We start from the raw sequence: 14232 nt of genomic DNA on the forward strand, positions 1-14232 counted from the left end.
TTATTGGAAGGAACTTAAATTTTAAATTTTCTTTTAAGTATTTTACATAAATGATGGAAAATTCAATTTTAGAATTGGAGCTATGGTATTCTAATTAAATGAGGGTGTTAAGGGATAAGCAAAGTTTAAGTAGAAAGAGGACATATAAGACTAAAAAGTGTAAAAGGAATCAACTTAATTGGTAAAAGAATGAGCAAGTTATGAATTCACGAAGTTATAAGAAAATTCATTTTAAGCTAATGGACTTTTGCACCAACTTTGGAGGTTAATATCTATACATAATGATAGGGGTGGAATTGGTACGGTACCAATTCATTTTTATCTAAACCGTGTACCGTACCAACTATAATTGGTATAAAAAAATTTCTACCGGTATCGTATCAAGTATATACTTGGTACCAATTTATTTGGCTACCAGCATGTTTGGTTGGTACAAATTAGTAATGGTATATACCAACTTATTTTAATTTTCTATTGTAACATTTAAAAATAAGCAAAGACATCGAGATTTTGATGTTTAGTATAAAAATTAGTTACGTAGTTCTTTTTGTTTACAAAAGAATTCTACTAAAATAAAGACATCGAGATTTTAATGTTTAGTATAGAAATTAGTTACGTAGTTCTTTCTGTTTACAAAAGAATTATACTAAAGTAACGCTAAAGTAATGTTTTAATTTTGTGCTTTAACGTGGTAATAACTATCGACTAATACAATCAAATGACTAATATAATGTTATTAAAACTGTAAACACTAAACACAATTAATAGTTGAAATATACGTGTTCATATATATATATATATATATATATATATATATATATATATATATCTTCTATACTAATAAAACAGTGCAAAATGGTCTACGTGGCAATCCCTCCGCCCCTCCCAGCTTCTTTTTCCCGCTCAAGGTTTCAATGTGAAGTTCCGAAAATGCCCCTTCTATTTCTTAATATCCTGTCCGCCTCCATTCTCACGATAAATCAGCTCAAAAATTCCAGAAATTTCAGAGATTGTTGAAGGTAATCTTTTCCAAAATTATTTATCAAGTGTATCCCATGAAATCATGCCTGATTCTTGTGAAATTCTCATATCCCAAATTTGCGAGATTCTCAATCTTGCTATTTATAATGTGCCGATCTTTACCCAATGATTTTAACCTAATCGTTTTGTTATCTGTATTTGTTTTCTATCAACACAAAGGTTTTCCCAGTGATGTGATATTCAATACTGAGAAACTGGTTTTTCAATATATTAATTGGCCGTTGTTAGCCTGATAATTGCTATTCCTGGTACTGCGTGTGCATCAATGTCAGTAAATATCTTATGAGCTTCTCATTACATTTGTTTTCACGAGGAATTAGACACTAATGTTGTGCTTAAGAGTTGTAATGAATGTTCTACTTTTCATTCTGACCATTCAAATTGTTCACGAATTAAATGATTATTGTTTGGGTTTTTCATGATCTAGGTTTAATTTTTCATTGTACGGAAATAGAAAATATAAAGTTATTTATTTTTCAATTCTTAATTTGGGAATTTGATTTTATTTACCATGACAAACTTGCGTTTCATTTTTGGGACTTTTAGTGTATAATTTTCAATAACTTCGCATCTTATTCTTTAAAGAAATAGTTTTGATCCTGACAGGAGAAGCTTTGCCGTTCCAGGGGTGATGGTGAAAAGAATAACCTAATATCCTCTTTATTTCATGTAGTTGATTTAATCTTAATGAGAATATGTATGCAAGAGAAATACCTTTCAAGAGTGGCCTGGTTAAAGTTACATCAAATCTTTTGTTACCGGTGTAGGTTGACCAAAATTTATGAGGATAAGTAAATAACTTACTCATTCCCCTCCCATTGTTTGATTATAAAATTGCCCTCATTAAATTTCTCGATAATTTCTTAGTTTTACTTTGATTCTCAATGATTCAATAGAAACTTTCTATTTCAACATCCTACTTTAAAGAATATCAAACTAAATCTTTGTGTTCCAAGTACAAAACTTTTCTAGATGTCGGTGTCTCTTTTAAAGTCCATGGGACTAGCATAATGTATCACTTGTGAAGTTTCATTAGTTTGTGTATTATGACATATTACTTTCATTTCTTACCATTATATCGTTATACTTGGAATTTCCACCAATTTATAGCAATGTCCTTAAATACAAATCACTTTTAAGTGGTATAGTCTGCTATATTAAATTTTATAAAGTGAAAGTCCCTACGATAAAAATAACCATGTTGTGAGGAAGGGAAGTAAAATGGGATTAAGAGGATTTTATCATGTTTCTGGCTTATTTATTTATTTATTTTATGTTTTTGATTTCCAATTTTTAACCTAGACTTCATTTGGTTTTCTTTTTTATTATAATTTGAATTTTTCAAATTTGTTTTACTTTATAGACCCGTGTAGTATATTTTTTTTATAATGAAGATATGGATAGGTTGGTGCTTCAAGTAAAGGTTTGTTGATTACCTCTTTCTTTTTGTTTACATTAGTCATGGTTGCTGCTATTGGTTTGAGTGCCTTGCCATTCTTCTTTGTTGAACCTCATGCTCAATTTGCAGGTAATGGAAAGGCTACATGAGTTATGTTAGCAGCAAGTTTTGATTTGACATAAGGGAGAGATCATGGTAGTGGTAACTGGATTGTCATGGGAATTATGGCAGCTGGCATCTTTATCTAGCAATGTAAGCATTCATTTACTGATTATATAACATAATTTAAAAGTTCTTTTTTTTGTGGGCATTACATGTGACATAGTTTCTTTTTAATGTTTTAGCTTCTTTAGCATTATGATAAAATGAGTATGTTGTACATAAAAGGAGCAAATTCAAAATACAGAAGTTGGGCAATTTTTATTAGTTTTAGGGGTAAACTCAAGAAATAGTAATGTACTCCATTTTTGTATATTATGGCATCCTATTTTCCTTTCGTTTTTTTTTCTATTGCATTACTGTATTTTCAATATCTTCTTTTTAGGACATTGTAATATGAAACATTGTAATTATAAGTTTATAACAGTTGAAATTACTTTGGAAGTTTTTATTTTCATAATGTTTGTTGGTGGATTTTATAATCTACAATGTTATTTCTTGTATTTAACCTTTGTTTTGGGGCTTAATGCAAGAAATAGCAATAAATAATTCCATTTTCATTGTTTATTATTGTACTTTCACTGTCTTTATATTTTGAAACTTTTACCCATTTATGGCACGGTACTTTCATTTTTTTCTCATATTAGAACATTGTAATTTGAAAAATCCACCCAATTGGCTTGTATTTGGATGAGATTGTTATATTTGGATCGATTTTTTCGAAGTACTATGATGTAATAGGAGGAAACGAAAGTGGGATAATATAATAATAAAAAAAGTATGTTACTATTTCCTCAATTTAACCCTTTGTTTTAGGTTTTAAGTAAACATATTCATCTAATTTAAGTGAGTCAACTCACTCCTTTTCTTCTTACTTTTTGTGTTGGGTTTCATGAGCTAAGAATTAAGGTTGTGTTATTGATGACAAAATCATTTTTTTGATGATCATACCTATGTTTAGCATTGTTGTTGTTGTTGTTTATTTTTATTTATTTATTTATTTATTTGGTTTTTTTACTAATAAACCTTCCAAGTATGTGAATAGTTGTTTTTAGTTGTGGCCTTGTGGGAATTTCCTAAAATCTTTGATTTTAATCATATTAGTTAGTGATGAAAATATCATCATTTGTACGTGGAGTGAAACAACATTGCCCATGTATGGAATTATTTGATGATCATGATTTGCACGTGGTGACTGTTTTTTTTTTTTTTAAAAACTCTTCAATGTAAAGCATTTGATAATTGTTCTATAAATTTGCCTAAAAATTGATACAGTGTTGGATGTTAGGTAAAATACTAAAATATTGTTGTGTAAATACATATTTAACCGTTTACATTATTGTATATATTGATTTTGTTTTTTTTTTCACTCGATATAAATTTATATTGTATTGTACAAACTCATAATTTTATCAAATGTCTACACACAAAACATAGATATGATATTACAACATTGTATATATTAATTTTAAATATTCATTATAAACTTACAGATAATACTTCTATTTTCGTAAATAAATAAATTTTTGACTAATCTTTTATTAGTCATTACAATTACAATTTGGATTTATCAATATTGTTTTTCTTTTTTAACCGTGGATTCCACGGGTTTAAACCTAGTATATATATAAAATAAATTGGTTGGTACGATATTACCATGGTATTCAAATTTTTGTACCATTACCGTACCAACATTGATCAATTGGTACGGTACTACCAACCAAACATGTTGGCTACCAAATAGATTGGCTACCAAGTTTATTGGTTCGGTTGGTAACATGTTGGTTGGTTTTCCGTGGTAAAATTTTGCCAACATGGAGTAATAAAAATGAAAGTTATAAACCTTGTGTCCATGGAAATATATAAAAATTATAGAAGGAAATTGGAGTTAAAATGAGATAGTTATAGCCATTCGAAAATGGCTATTTGATTTCATAAATTGATGAAAATGAGTAAAGACCTATGTCTATGACTTAATAACTCGGGATATGTATATATTCACCCCCAAAAAGTCTAAATATGAGTTTTGGTACACTTTATTACCTTTCCAAGAATATAACATTTAGAAAAATTCAATGTCGTGTAATGAAGTTATGATTGTTGCAAAATGAGAGAAAAACTATAAGGAAATGAGATCAAGTCAAAAATATCTAATTGTTAATGGTAATTACCATGCGGACTGCTCCACCAATCTACGTGAGAACATTAGAATCCAAAATCAGGAGCCATACTGGTTGCATGACATATGCATGTAATCTTACGTGGGCCACATGAGGCGCGTAAAGATGGCAATTTGTCCACAATTTAATGTCAGCTAGCTTAAAGGGGTCCCTAGGCACTAGCACATGTTTTCCACTAATTCTAACAACTTAGACCACCAAAACATGGTGAATTCAGTCATTTGGAAGCATATCACCCTTAAATCTCTCTCAATAATACCAAGAACAGAAGTGTACAGTGTACGTATTCTTTGTGTAAATATAGTGTGCTGGTGGAATCTAAGTAATCCCAAGGGAGGGTAAAGGGGTTTTCAAGCTTCATACATCACAAACAAGGTAACACCTTTTATTCTTGGAAATTTCTTACAGCAAATGAAAATATGTGAGAAAAGGGTATGAATCATAATTTGTAAAAAATGTGCTTATGCTTATTATGAATAACTATTATTATCCACAATATTAAATAACATGTAATTAGTGATAATTTATATGGTTTGACTATTTTTATCGTAAGTCAAAATAAGGTATAAGTAATAACGAATTAATAAATTGCACCATGAAGAACAAAGGTATATATGCATCGTATCATGATTGATTTGGAGATGTTTGCAAGAATAATTGAGAATGTTAAAATTTTTTGCACATGATTATGAAGTTTAGTGGATATTTAATCGTGGAATCATTCAAAATAACACAAAACATATTAATATTAATTTGAGAACTCCTTAAAGCTATTTTTAATTGATTGGCAAATTGAGAATAATTGGAGTAAACAACACTTACAAAATTATATAGGAATTCAAGTGGTGACAAAATAAATTCAAGGATTCAAGGCAAGAAGTGTGGATAAGGGTAGCTAATCTTACTTAACTAAGACAAAATTGCAAAAATGGTCTCTGTGGTATGCAAATTTTTGGGGTTTTAGTCCAAACTCCGAGTTTTTTGGATTCATGGTCCTTTTGAAGTGGTTTGTATGTAGAATTGGTCATCGGATTTAACTTCCGTTAAGGTGTTGTTGTTAACCTCCTCATGTGCCTCCTACATGAGGGTATATTTGTCTTTTCACTTCTAAGGGACCATTTTTGCACCTGAAAAAAATATATCCCTATTTAAAAAAAATTAATTCCTATTTATTTATTTTAATTATTAAAAAATAAAAGAGGTCTCTCTCTCTCTCTTACAGAGTTGACATACTATATATATATATATATATATATATATATATATATATATATATATATATATATATATATATATATATATATATATATATATATACACACACACACACACACACACACACTTATGAATTTCTTCTCTTGTGATTATGTCACTCGACAATGGCACTTTCATCTACATTCGAAGAGAGACTTTATCAAATGCAGGAAACCAGAAACCAACGCATCTCTCTTTTGCAGGTATCATTCCTCTATGCTGCTGATATTTGATCGAGATCATTGGTAGGCCGAGAAAGAGCTCCAGTAAAATAAATCTTAAGCTCTAGCTTCGAAGCTTTCTGGTATCTGATACATTGAACAGAGGTACTTCAAGCTCAATCACAAAATTGCCTCACAACAATTCATCATTTCTTCCCTCAAATCACAACTCGATCGCCTTGATTCATGAGCACATACACAAACACTCCATATTTTTAGGTTTATTCTTCAAACACACACTCAAGAACACATACACAAAATTAGATATGATGAAGGGTTATCTGATGAACACGTTAAAGAAGACAAAATCAGATCGAGATATGGGTCTCCAATCTCCTCCTCAGATGACGAGCTCCTCCTCCTCCTACAGTAATGGGACTTTTTGGCAGTCCACCCTCGAGCTTATATTTGAGTCAAACCATCTACAAAGACTAGAAATTTCAAACAATCACTTCACTGATGTTGCATCTCAGGCAGCCTCCCTTCTTAATTCTATCAATTTAACCTCACTTTTGTCAGTTAAAATCACCTCAAAGTTCAATGTCACCATTACCAATCGTAACCCCAAAGTTCAATTTCACCATTACCCTAAAGTGTCGCTGACGAATTGATTCTGGTTTTCACGATGGGGAAGAAGAAAAAGATTTGAAGAACAAAAAGAGTTTACTCGATACTAAAGTGAAGGAGAAGATCGGAAGCTTCAAGACTAAAAAGGTACCGATTAGAGTTACTTGTGAGGGAATCAAGGTTATAGCACCCACCGGAAAAACAATGACGACGAAAACAACTTCAGAAGCAACAATATATGTAACCTAACAAGTCAAGATAAGTAATTTGAGCGGTGGCTAGGTGGTTAGCGATACCATTATTCAGATGACATTAAGGGGTTATCTGGTTGGAAATGGGTTTGAAGGTAATTGGGATGGGTTTCAGTTTTGGGTATGATAGGTTGAAGAACATAACTGAGCATTAACGCGGGTGTGTTTTCCAAATTTGTTAAAGGTGTGTTTCTTGGAGGCTTAAAGGATTAAACTCATATTTTCATGGAGGCTTAAAGGATTTAGAAATTTTTTTTAGGGGAAATTGGGTTAATGGCGTCGAGGGGAGAGAGAGAGAGAGAGAGACAGAACTCTTTTATTTGTTAATTATTAAAATAAATAAATAGGTATTAATTTTTTTAAATGAGTATATAGTTTTTCCAGGTGCAAAAATGGTCACTTAGAAGGGAAAAGACAAATATACCTTCATATGGGAGGCACATGAAGAGGTTAACAACAACAACTTAACGGAAGTTAAATCCAGGGACCAATTCCACATACAAACCACTTCAAAAGGACTATGAATCCAAAAAACTCAAGATTTTGGCTAAAACCCCAAAAATTTGCATACCACAATGACCATTTTTGCAATTTTGTCCTTAACTAATTAAGGTGAGTACATACATGTCTTATTCATTGCTTATACATGAATACCATGAATATTTGTTGATTAATTGTTGTGTGAATAGATTAAGTGGTGCTACGGATATGAACTCCCCATTATTGTTACCTAGTTGTATAAACTTCCTAACAGAACATGCTCTATAGTTCGACAATTGTCTAGACATTGGATCCAAAGCGGGTATGAACTCCCTATATGGAAGTGAAAGGGGTATGAACTCCTCATGATTGGTGTCTACGGGTTTGAACTCCCCATATAACGTGTTTAGGGGTATGAACATCCCAATTGAACTCCTCATATAACTTGTTTAGGGGTATAAACATCCCAATTGTTTGCTGTAACTTGAAATCTTGTATGCTTAATATTATTGGTTGAATTGTTGAGAACTAATTTACATTGTGATATATTGTATTGTTTATTCTATGTACTCTCATTTTGAAATAGATATAACTAGTCTAAAACATGATGTTCGGACAATGGTTATTTATTAAGTGTGAGACAAATATAATCATTTTTGTTAATGATCTCATTCATAAAAAGTTAGTTTTGTTGATATCCCTTTTATTCAAGTATAATTTATCTTGTGTTTTATATATAAATTTTATGTCGATTAAATACAACATGAACAAATAATATTTATGCTATAGCCTACTTTAGAGACTTAACACAAATGTTGAATATATACTTTTTTAAAATATCTAGGTTTTTTCTCAAATGCCTTTTAATATTTTATTTGATAACATTTTGTCTAAAGTTTGACATTATTAAGCATAAAAAAAGTAATTAACAAGTGGTGGTAAATTATAAGCCAATCACCATGGACAACACATCATTCAAAGATGGACAGCTAGGGTGAAAATGAATATTTTAGTATGTGCATATATCAAAGGGAGGAAAGGGTGAATTGACTTCCTTGATAAACTTATTATAAACTATAAAGTAACCGTATATTTTCTAATGGCGAAATATGTTGAAGTCTTCTAAACTAAGAAAAAAATATTTTTCTATAGCAATATAGAATTTAATCGTTCTTGCAAATTGTAAAATATAAAACTGTGTCAATGTTTGATGGATAGTTAAATGTAATTTGCAGAATATATTATTTTAGATTATCTTTTGTAATAAGGTATAATAATAACGTGTCTGACCAATCAAGGACGAAGAGTGACAGTAGGCAAGAATTTATGTCCAATAAAATAATTGTAAGTCATTGTCTTTCTTCTCATATTCATAAAACGAGCAATGTTAGATTTGATTTTAGTGCATTTTAACAGATGTTATAGCCTTCAACATGAGAGGTTTCTTGTATTTTCGCATCTCCGTACCAGCGGTTCACAAATACATTTTTTTTTTAAACGGCAAATTAGCAAGTATCTTGATGAGGCAAGAAAAAAACAAACATATGCAAGTTTGAGCAATTACAGACAAAGATTTCAGCGAAAAAAATACCATAGACTTTACATTATCTACTACTAAGAGGGAGTCATTATGATGATTTGGACCATAAATTTTTTCTATCGATTTTCATTCCATTTGTAAATTTAATTCAATAGTTTCATTTGTTTTAATTTGAGTAGAAGAAAGTTCTTATGATGATTTGGTCTATGAATAATTAAAAACAACCAAGTTTGGTTAATATATCACATGTCTTAAACACATAGATATTTTATAAAATAAAAATGTTTAAACCCGTGGAAACCACGGATAATAAAAGAAACCGTGGAAAGTTATTCGAAATCGTGTATGACGATTCAAATATTTGCAAAAAATTAATAATTTAAAAAGAGAAGTTTTGTGAGTATCCAAAAGCAGAAAAATGATGTAATTGCAACAATAATATAAAACTAATTACAAAATCAATCATTCATTTGCACTTCTTTATGCATTCGATGAAAACATAAGCCATGTGCAGTTACGAGGAAAACCGTTATATGCAAACACTTAATATTCTCAGACTCATGTTTGATTATAACCCCAATGAATACATTGAAGCCTCTTCGTATTGTTTGAAATGCCATCTAAGACCAAAATGACTTGTGATTAAAAAACAAATAAGCACTTTTTTGTTCAAAGTCTAGTCAGGAGTATAGATTAAAGAAAGAGACATCGACAGAAGGAAAGTTATAAATATTTTCTTGGTATGACGCTAGTAAATAAAGTAGAATCACCATCTAAACAATAACATATATATACAGGAATTTGAAGATCCTAGCAAACAACTAAGAAACTCGAATCGAGTATCTGATAAATAGGTTAACATATTCAACTATTCACAACCTATCTTTACCAAAATCGTACAAAAAAACCAACAAACTCAAATTAAAAGAGATACACATGATAGGGAGAGATAATAGTCATGATACCAATGAAGGAACAAAGTAAACAAACAAAAGGTGCAGAAAGATACATGTAATGCATGTGTACTTCAACGAATGGAGTTAGCAACAATATATACTCAAGATGAACATGGTACACAAAAACAATCGAATTAGAAGATGTACAAAGAAAGTACGTTAGATTACAAAGAGTTTAACATTAGGAGAAGACTCCATGTGACTGACTGTAGGAAGCAGCGAGTAAGAGTAAAGGTGGAGGGTCGACATGAGAGGCTGAAGAGTCATATGGGGATGGGAGAGGAAATTCACAAACATGAATGTCACCTTTTTCTCTACTTCAAAAAAAATCCATCTTACCCTTTCTCATCTTTTCAACTTTCATTACAAACGAAAGGACATGTCATCACTGCAAGTCCACACCTACAATGAGATAGCACATTCAACTTAAACAAATTAGATAACAGTTACAACTTTTCAATTATTCAATAGTAATTTATATGCCAATCAAATCTAATTAAAGATAAATCTATTGATACCAATACAAAAATGAGTCGTCTATATTCACATGATATATCTAAGAAGAAGATTCAATACTTACATGAATCCTATCAGGATATTTCTCTCTGATTCTAGTAGCCTCTGCTTTCCTTTTTTAGCACCAAGATTTATCAATAAATTTAAAACGGATAGATCTGAAATATTGATACAACAAAGGGAACACTTACCAAGATCATGTTCTTTCTTGAATAAACTCTTTGCATTTTCACTCTACTCTAAGATAAATGACAGATTTTAGTAACAAAAAAATCTACAGGCATATAATATGACATTGTCTCAATAATGATAGGTCAATTTACAACGCAATAAATAGTAACACACTTCAAAAATTCAATAACACTACATTAATATGATAATCAATTGAGAAATCTTTTGACACATAAACATTTCTGAAATTCATACCCAGAATTAATGAAACCAATAAACATAATCATTACCCTTTTTAATTTTTATCACCAAAATCCATATACACATACGGTATTGTAAACGATATTTTTTAAGTCATGAAGTTCAACATCTTCAACATCCAGAATCATTTCTCTGATAAAACTACAATAAACTTGATAAAAACTGGAAAAAAAAACCAAGGCAAAATTAGTCGAACTTTCCTCGAGCCCCATCAAGAAATGAAAATTAGTCGGGCGTAATCAAAGAAGCGATATTTAAAAGGATTTTTGTAATCGAATATTAGAAAACCAACCTCTTCCAAGAAATTAGAAACGAAAACTTGATTGAGGGTATGAATTTGTTTTGTTTTGTACTCCAACAAAGTGTGAAGTGTATGCTTTAGGGCTTGTATTTGTATTTCACTAAATCCTTTAGGGCTTTTGTCAAGTTATCAACACCACAAACTTAACATAATATACAGTACAATCAGAAGAACTTGGATTAATAGAAACATAGTACAATCAGATGACAAATAATTATAAATTGAAATAACCTTACAAATCTAAGCATATACAATAGTCAGGAGATAAAAATCGATGAACGTTGACCACAAAGCAAGGAGACGAACCTACAAAATAAAAAGAGAAAAATGTAAAATACAGATACAACGGTGTAAATCGATGGAAACACAGAGCGAAAAATAAAGAAATAGAAAGTGTGAGAAATGGAGTCATAGCCAGGGTTATGAGGAGAGGCAGGGTAGAAATATGGAAGATGCAAAATTTGAATCCCTTGATTCACGTTGTACAGTCCTGCTCTATAAATCATGTCATTGTGACGATTTGTTTCTTGAATTCTTTCCATTTGCTTGAAGATTAATTGTGACATCCCCTATTTTTCAGAACTAAAAACATTTTTCTTTACGCTTTATAAATCACAATATCTTTGTTTGTGGAACATCCCAATACAATAAAACATTTTGCAGAAACTATCTTGTTTTATTAAAATATCTTGATTAAGGATGTTGTTTCAAAATACATAATCATAAGGATGTCAAAATCAATACACAATGTATGTTACAGCGTAAAGACCTAATGGTCCTAAACACTATTGCATTTTGTTTCTTAATCACTCGACATCATAATCAAGTTCCAACAGCTTTAGCCCTGTTAATTGTGATGCATATAATTTGAGTGGGTCGGGTTGGGAAACCTGGCGAGACACCTAAGGTTTTCAATCCCACAATATTATTTATGATAATAATTTATAATTATCAAACCTGCAAAACCAACTGTTGCCAAACAATATAAGTATATCCCATAATTTAGATATCTATAAACCGTAACACCCATACATACCCATCCCAACCGATTCTCACAAATCTTAGTCCGCGATTATCAGGAAGAATCAACTCGCCTGGTGAATCGTTTAGAGCAATAGTCTGACTATACAACTAGGGGCTTCCTTGGCCGGTGTAAGTCATAAAGGCAATTTAATCCATCAGAGTATTTGATGAATATCGCATTTCATCAACATCTATGGTTTATAAGTCCACACTATCAACGTAATTTACAAGACCATCTAGAATGATCAAGTGTTGTCATCTTACTCCAGGAGATGACCAAACATATGATTTGAGTTGTTTGATCAGACCCACCATATATGGTTGTCCAAAGGAATACTATATCGTACTTTGGTACATAATCCATACATCGACACTTGATAGTGTCACATAACAGAGTTTTACTCTCCGTTCCTTTCATATAGACCCTTAATATGATGTTACCCAATATCCAAACTTAATTGAACTAAGCATCCCCTTTAAGTCCTAGTGTATAACTAGACAAGATTATAATGTCTGTAATCCACAATTTCCTACCTATGTAATATTTTTACATTACATGCTATAACTAAACACTATTTCGATTTAACTCGAACTAAGCATCCTTTATAAATCTTATTTCATTACTAGGTAAGACTATAACGCTTATAATCAATTTCCAAAACCATTTTTCCTGTTTATACCATATTATCGCAATATAGTATGTGATTATTCTTTTAATAGGATCTAAATATTCTTTATATGTCTTAGTATTAAACTTAGACAATATTACAATCCTTGAATTCAACTTTTAATACTAACTCTGTTTAGACGACACTATCGTAATTTAGTGTATATATTTGCCACAAAGTATCAGGTATTTTAATGCACTTTAATTTTTTAAGTATTAATACTTATTTTTAAGATTATCATGTAATAATGTCATATAAACATTTTAACACATAAATAACCATATCTGGTTCATACAGTATATGTTATCAAATATACATTTACAAATATTCTAGATAATAAGCAATTAATTCACAAATAAACTTTCAACAGATAATTATTACTTTTTAATAGATACTTTGTTTTAAAATCATATTCGTTAAAGTAACTATGCACTCACCTGATATAGGTGGAAGACTCGTAGAAAAGTCAGCTCTTTGATTGACACTTCAGATTCCCTTTTAAAACAACCAAAACACGAATATTACTAAGTCTTAGTGTTCCTTCGTATTTATAAATATTAATCGTTATTATTTTATCGGATTTACCAATTATCCCAAAAGAAAATTGACGTATAGATGATAAGGAACAACCAGGTAAGATCGTATCAGATGTAAGACTGTTTGATATATAGAGATATAGTGCTTGGAAAATCCACTTTAAACAGCTCACAAATCTAGCCTAGACATCACTCTTGTAAGTAGATTGGTCAGGATAACAACTAGTATTACGGATAAATCTTATTTATAAGTTCATAATAATTTTTTCATACAAAAATATAAGTTAATTATACTTAAAGCATGCTAAGCATAACTCAACTTACAGGTTTTTTAGCAAAAAACTTGGAAAGTCATGGACATAATTTTAACACCAAGCACTTCTTTATGTCGGCTTTCCATCACTGCAACACTTCTTCGTGAATACTTCGAGGGTCAATATCTAGGATTTTAGAGAGAGAAACCTGAATTACGAATGAGCAAGGAAGGAGGGAGGCTGGGCTCACTATTTATAGACTTCTGGACATAAAGCATGCCTAAAGATTAGGGATCAAGTTTCACTCATATCTTTGTATACAATCTCTGTTTTTTACGTTCTTTGTATCCCTGACTTTGTATCGACGAGTACTATAACTTTCATTTAGACTCTATTAGCTAATTCTTATTCTGTTTTAATTTTACAAATCTATATTGATTTTGTCGTGCTTGAA

At 30.6% G+C, this 14232-nt stretch overlaps 1 long non-coding RNA gene across 2 annotated transcripts; it reads left to right on the forward strand.

Moving 5' to 3' along the window:
• The first annotated feature begins 4992 nt into the window (after positions 1–4992).
• LOC122198172 (uncharacterized) lies at positions 4993–8084 on the forward strand. 2 transcript variants are annotated; one of them, XR_006192061.1, is made up of 3 exons: positions 4993–5154; positions 6237–7684; positions 7762–8084. It is a non-coding gene; the product is annotated as an uncharacterized LOC122198172 (long non-coding RNA). The 2 variants fall into 2 exon arrangements; XR_006192060.1 differs by having other exon boundaries at positions 6237–8084.
• Positions 8085–14232: the final 6148 nt, after the last annotated feature.

This window comes from Lactuca sativa, chromosome 5 (assembly GCF_002870075.4).
Source record: "Lactuca sativa cultivar Salinas chromosome 5, Lsat_Salinas_v11, whole genome shotgun sequence".
Classification (NCBI taxonomy): domain Eukaryota; kingdom Viridiplantae; phylum Streptophyta; class Magnoliopsida; order Asterales; family Asteraceae; genus Lactuca; species Lactuca sativa.